This window comes from Ctenocephalides felis, unplaced genomic scaffold (assembly GCF_003426905.1).
Source record: "Ctenocephalides felis isolate EL2017-DRISC unplaced genomic scaffold, ASM342690v1 CF-g0.4_SCAFFOLD_01492, whole genome shotgun sequence".
In the NCBI taxonomy this organism is placed as follows: domain Eukaryota; kingdom Metazoa; phylum Arthropoda; class Insecta; order Siphonaptera; family Pulicidae; genus Ctenocephalides; species Ctenocephalides felis.
This window is the reverse complement of record NW_020537646.1, coordinates 45,857,496-45,864,819: the sequence shown is the minus strand read 5'-3', so window position 1 is coordinate 45,864,819 and position 7,324 is coordinate 45,857,496.

Sequence of the window (7,324 nt, the reverse complement as noted above, 5' to 3'; positions counted from 1 at the left end):
CTGAGCCTGCCTTTGCCAAAAACTGATAAACACTTCTCCCAATCATTACTAATTGAATGTTTTTTAGATCATTTAAATCGGATACTCCGTTCTCTCAAAAAGTCGATTTCTATTTTCTGCATTCTTTGCTCCGTATCTCCGAAACGGCTGGACCTGCGTTTGCCAAAAACTAATCAGCTCTTTTCCCTATGAATAGGAATCGAATGTTTTTGAACCATTCAAATCGGTTGATCCGCACGCCCGAAAACGTGGGCGAAAATTTGTATCCATACATACACACACACACACACACACACACACACACACACACACACACACACACATGCACACACACATCCATTTTTTCTGAGGTATGCCAAAATGTTCAGAAACCTTCAAAACGTCGAGAAATGTGAAAATTTTCAATTTCGATTTTCAGCCCATTACAATAACTTACCCTACGGGAAGTTAATAAATTTGTTTACTATTTATAAAATTGAACATTAAATAAATACAGTCAAAAGTTGCTTTAAATCACACTAAATTTACAGATAATTTTTTGATTACAGAATATTTGAGCAAAAATGGATTTTTTAAATAAAATTTGAAAACCGGCTAAAACCGGTTTTCTGGGAAATTTACAATTCGAAAACCGGTTTTCTAAAATGCTGGTTTTTGTATAAACCCTAATGCAGAATAATCAATATCTAGTAAAAATCTTACTAACTAATATGTATGACTTGTAATTATGTAATTTTATGCACAAAAACGGGTTATTTACGAAGATTGTTTATTCTTTGATAACAAATAAACATTACACTCGTTACTATATTTATTTTATATATAATAATGATTTCATTTTTTACTTTATATTTCCCATTTAACATTTTGTTTTACTTCAGTTTTAACCTTTTATCTATTCCTTATTAGATTTGTTTCTTATTAAATTTATCATCTCATGACTTGTTGGATTTTCATTTTGATTTTTTTTCGTTTATATATATTTTTCAACTTATCCAGAATTATTACTTTTAAAAAGATAGGAAATCAATTAAGATTTTTTCGTATACATTATGTGAAGTATCAATGATAATATCAAAACAAAATTCATGTTCTTATGAGATTAATTTTAAGTAATCGGTTTGCACAGTAAATTTTCTCTTAATTCGTTCAAAACAAAATTTTGATAAAGAAATATCTTTATAAAAATAGCAATACCAATACAGTGAGAAAAATATTTATTAAGTTTTGTTTTTGTTTTGATGACGTAATGTCGCCAAAGCCGTCATTGTTTATAATAATGGTTTCGATATGAGCAAATAAGTTCAAGAACTTGATTTTTGTATACGAGTGTATTGCAGAAGAAATTAAGGATTATTTATAATAAGAATCCTAAATAAAACATACTTTAATCATTATATTCCAATTAGAAACCGTTTTGGTTCTAATGTATATTGAGAACATGAATTTATTGAATAATGCTAAAGAAATAATACTTCTTTTTTTTAAATTCCCACTAGTATGTCATATTCTAAAGTGCATATGATAATTATTGTTATAATGAAATTACTTGTTACTGCAAATAGTATTATTAAAAGCATAATTCTGTTATACGTATTCCAGTTTGTCTTCGCATAAATTGAGACAAGATATTTTCAAAAAATACACTTACTTCATAATACAGATTATAAATATACTTTTATAAATTTAGCCATACCTATGCGTTAGAGCCGTCCATTGATCATGTGATTGATTTTTAAGGATTTTTGAACCCCCTACTCCTTGATGATTTATAGTGATATTTAAATTTACCATCCTTTCGGCCACTTAAAATGATGTGTATTTTCACTTATAAATTTCCAAATTTTTTGAAAATTTTTGAACGATTTTGATTTTTTTGCGTGATATCTCACTAGACCTCTTTAGGTCTCAAGTGATTGATAGACGTCTCCTTTTGTGGTATTTTGAAGTATAGTCATAGCTATATACCATTATGAATTTAAGTAAATTACATAAAGAAACCGCAATTTTTTACTTGAAATTTTTGTATTTAGTAATGTTTGCATTTTTATCAATTTTGTTTTTATTTATTTATTAACTTCCCGTAGGGCAAGTTATAGTAATCGCGAAAAAATCGAAAATGAAAATTTTTGCATTTCTCGACGTTTCAAAGGTTTCTGAATATTTTGGCATACCTTAGAAAAAATGGATGTATGTGTGTATGGATGAATGTGTATGTGTGTGTGTATGTGTGTGTGTATGTATGTACGTGTGTGTATGTATGTGCGGATACAAATTTTCGTCGACGATTTCGGGAACACGAATCAACCGATTTGAATAATTCAAAAAACATTCGATTCGTATTGATAAGGAGACGTGCTGATTAGTTTTTGGCGAAGGCAGGTCTAGCCGTTCCGAAGATACGGGGCAAAAAGTGCCGAAAACGGTAACTCAGTTTTTAAGAGAACGGAGCGCCCGATTTGAATAATTCAAAAAACATTTCACTTGTATTGACAAGATGAAGAATCGATAAAATTTTCATGAAGGTAGGTCTAGCGGTTTCGGAGATATGGAGGAAAAAGTAAAAAAATGAGCCATTTGCCGGTCAAAAATGATCATTAGACATATGCACATCAAATTATCAGATATTTTATAGAGATTTTAACAATAAGTATACATTTAGTTAACATTCCTATGGGTTCCGTACCAATGCTTATGCATTAGACAGCGACGCGGCGCTTACGCGCTTTATATTTTGTCCCTATGCAGTTAAAGCAGTACGATTGCTTTGAAAAAAAGTTCAGATCTTCCACAACATGTCAAAATAAAGAAAAATTTTTTTTTCCAAAAAAAAAAAAATTAAAAAAATTTTTTTAAAAAAAAAATTTTTTTCAAAAAAAATTTTTGTCCAATTTATAGTTTCTCAAAAATCTTATTTTTTCAAAGTAATTTTTTTTTTCAAAAATGTTAATCGTTTTTAAAAAAATAATAATTTTTGGTACGGGAAGTTCCAGCAATTTGCCTTAAGGCACGATGCCTTAATTGTCTTAACACAGAATTCCACTTACAGCATTTTTATCAATTTGCAGAACAGCAGTTTGCATTTTTATCAATTCTGTTTTTATTTATTTATTTATTTTTTAGTTGTGCCACGATGGGATCGCTGTTCCGCAGCGAGGAAATGTCCCTCTGTCAGCTGTTCCTGCAGAGCGAGGCGGCATACGCCTGCGTCTCCGAGTTGGGAGAACTGGGACTGGTGCAATTTCGAGATGTAAGTTGATTTTGTATTAATTGCAGTTTTAATAAATCTATTATAAGCCTTAAACTGCACACCACTCCTTCAATAAATAATTTTGCAACCCGTCGAAACAAATTTTATTCAACTAATTCTTGCTTCAAGTTGATCATTGGATATCAGAGGTGGGGAATCTTTTTAATATCAGAGGCCGGCAGCAATAAAAGAGGCCGCATAAGCTGATTGACTTAAGGAAGTGACTTTTGTGAAATTTTTATTTTATTTTAATTTAAATTATAGTTTTTCTATAGATTTAAATATTTATTGCATAATATAGAAAAAAAAAACAAAATATAAATACTGCCGAATTTGAAATATAATATACAAATAAAATAATACAATGAAAAAATATTTTGTACCCGTTAGTCTGTGTTTTAGGCTAGCATCTGACGTCATGTTACAATATGACTGTCTTTGGTAAATTTTTTCCAGAAACTATCATGACGTTGATGTTCAATAGTTGTTTGAAAGGAATTGTACCATTTTATGCTATATAGCAAAGGGTGGCCGCAGGTTCCCCACCTATCATTGAAAGTACAGAAAAATTTATTCTAAGAATTCTGGCTTATTTATTCTCATATAGCTTCATTCGCATATAATACAATTTTTTGCGCAAAGCAAAATTTCTAAAGTTTTACCCCTTTAATGCGTGCAAATTTTAATCTAGTAATTGTGATAAGAATTATCACTGCATTATTGTATCAAATTACTTTTTGAAATGCTGATACGCATGTATTTACCAATAGCCTTATAATAATTTTTTTAATTTTTGTATTTTTATTATTACATCCTTGGTGACTACTAGATCAAAATAACTTTAGAAATTCGGTATAACCTTCCTTTCGTATGGCTTCTAGTACATAAAATATTTTTGTTGTGCCCTAGAAGCCTTATTTTGTTGTATAATGCAATTTTTAATTTAATTAAATATTTCCGACTAATAAGTTTGATCGGACACATTATTGTATCTACCTACTTTTGGGGGGTTCATTAATCACGTGAGGTTTTTAGAGAGAGGGAGAGTTTGACAAAAAATCACGAAATATTAAGTGGGGGAGGAAGGGATATAGTAAATATCACTATGTATTTATTTTTTACCTGATTTTTTAAAGAAATCCAAACATTTTCAAAAAAAATTAAGTACATTTTACATTTTTTTCACGTAACTAAAAATACACGTGATTATTGGCGAAGGAGAGGGGGGGTGATTTTGAAAATTACCTATCACCAAAGGGGAAGGGGGTTTCAAAAATCCTTTCTGCATAATTACATACGAATGTTGTTAAATACTGATAGCTTAAAGTGAGTTCTTGCTAATTCGTTAATTTTGTTTATAAAATTCTGTGTGATCGCTGATTAAAGCGGGTGTGCGTTTCTTTACTTTATCTCACAGTCATTACATTACATCTCGGTGTGCACACTTGCATAAGAGAGATAATCCTAAAGATAGTTCATGAGGATTCATCATATGACAACGTTGCTCGTACCTCAGAACGTTGTGGTGCATCTTCGACATCAAAATTGTCTGACCGAAATTTTGGAAACTACATCAGGTACTGGCGTGCTGTCAACATGTGCTTTTCATTCATCTTTGTTAACTTGGAAAGTGATTTCTGTTTATCGGACAGAAGATACAAATATGTAGATACTTATAGTAGCCAAAGAGACTTATCGAGAGCAATGCAATTACACTACGATTCAGTCAATATCAGAAGTTTACAAATCTTTTTTTTTTTATTTAATTTATTCTGCAATCAGTTTTACATGAGCATTAACATTAAGCAGAGATTGCTAATAATAATTTACAATATAAACTAGAAGATAGTATCGACACCCAGCGGCGTGTCTTCCAGGTATATATGTTTAGAAATCTAGTGAAGAAATTTATGTATGGAGTAGATGCACTACACTTTTATGTTGACAATATGCTAAGATCAGAACTGCTATCTAACTTTTGTCAGACAATTTGATTCCGCAGATGCACCACATTCTTGAAGGCCTTATCACATGAGGGTTTAAGGGGGAGGGTTACAAAATGGCGATTTATTATTTATCTTTTATTTTTCTTTATTATTATTTAAACAAATCCAAATATTTTGCGATTTTCTCATGGTACTAAAAATACAAGTAATATTCGGTGGGGAAAAGGGGGTAATTTTCAATATACCTAAACATATTTAAAAAGCGATCACGTGATTAAGGATACGATACCCTATCATGAACTAGCCACTAAGATTTAACACATCCTTCTTTCGAAATTCATCTTGTGCCCACTACAAAAACCTACTATCTTAAGATAAGATAAAGTCAATTCTACAAAACCTGATGTCTTTTTTTTCTTGAAGTTATGGAGAAATAGATACTATTCCATTTATAGATATCCGCTAGCATAGATATCCTTTGAATAACAAATAATTTTACTAAGAAAAAATTGAAACGAGTGAATATTTTTTTTATATAGATTTTAGTCCACGACTTTGCTTTTATTACTAAACAAAAGTTTGCACTAAAATAGTTTTCATATGAAAACATATAAAATATAAAAAAATATTTTGGGTGTTTATAATATAAAATTGACTTAAATAAATAAATAGTCAAGTAAACATTAATCGGATATTTACTATTTACATAGTCAAAAAAAAAAATCGATGTTGAAAACTTATCTAATCTTACCCTCTAATTTTCAAAAAGTGTTATAAGTCTGTATTACACAAATTCCATAATAATGCAATGAAATGTTTAATAATATGTTTAATTCGTGATGAACTTGTTTTTGAAAACACACAAATTGAAACTATAAACAGACATACAGAAACGTAATGAAGCATAAAGAGTAATGTCAACAATTACCGTTTAGACCTAATTAAAACGTGATTGAACAAGCAAACGAAACATTGATTAATATCTTGTTTCAGTATATGAGCGTAATTATAGCAATGTGTTTTGGGTACACCTTCGTATTTGAACAATTTATACGTCATTTTAAAGTTTCTTTCGAAAAAATCTGATAAGCTTCAATATGTGGAAGTGGCTTTTTCTTCTGAATTTACTTTTTCTTATTATACTTATTTACACCATTATCTTATAACACTAATTTGATTATATTTCTAATAATTTGATTTAAGGGGGACTTCTGCTAATCAGGTGATATATTTTTAAGGATTTTTGGACCTTCTCCTGCCTTGGTGATATGCTACGTAGTGATGTTTAAAATTTTCGCACCCAACATCACGGGTATTTTGAATAAGTGGCACAAACTTTCTCTTTGAAATTCTGCATTTGATTAGGCGACTGCATAAACCATCTTGTGATCTACTGACTAATTTTTGAATTTTTGAAATTGCAGAAAACATTCAAGAAGCATTTGGTGCAGTTACTATTTTAGATTCTAAGAGTTTTCAAATTTTATAACAAACGTGATATATTTCGAATAAGTTTAGGATACGTAGCATCTGTGTGTGATTTTCTGAGAAAGATAACACAGGTCCACAAAATAAAAAAAATAACGGCAAAATATTCGACAGCGACAAAGTAATTTTTCTGCATGATAATTAAAATCTTGTAATTTTTGTCGTTTCCTAGCTCTCCTTTCTTCAACTGAAGTGAGAAACGTATTTCTGCAACTTTTTTTTCATCTTTGTGTTTCTATTTGTATAATCCAGCAGGAAATTTGTAACCATATTTAATATCTATTGCCCCTAGTTAATTTGCAAAAATATTTGCGGACCGCAAATTGCGGTTATTGAAAATGTGTTTGCAGATTGCTGATGCATTTTCCAAAAAAAGCTCAGTAAAGATGAAAAAATCGTTGCACAAATCAGTTTTATAGGTGGTTTAAATGAAAAATGGTCAGAAAAACACATAAATTACAAAATTTTAAACACCATGCAGTAGAATTACAAGTCGGAGTTTTGTCTTGTTTTGTTGCAGTTTTATCCTTATTTTTAACTTTCCGTAGGGTAGTTATAGTAATGGGCCGGAAATCGAAAATGAAAATTTTGGCATTTCTCGACGTTTTAAAGGTTTCTGAACATTTTAGCATACGAAAAA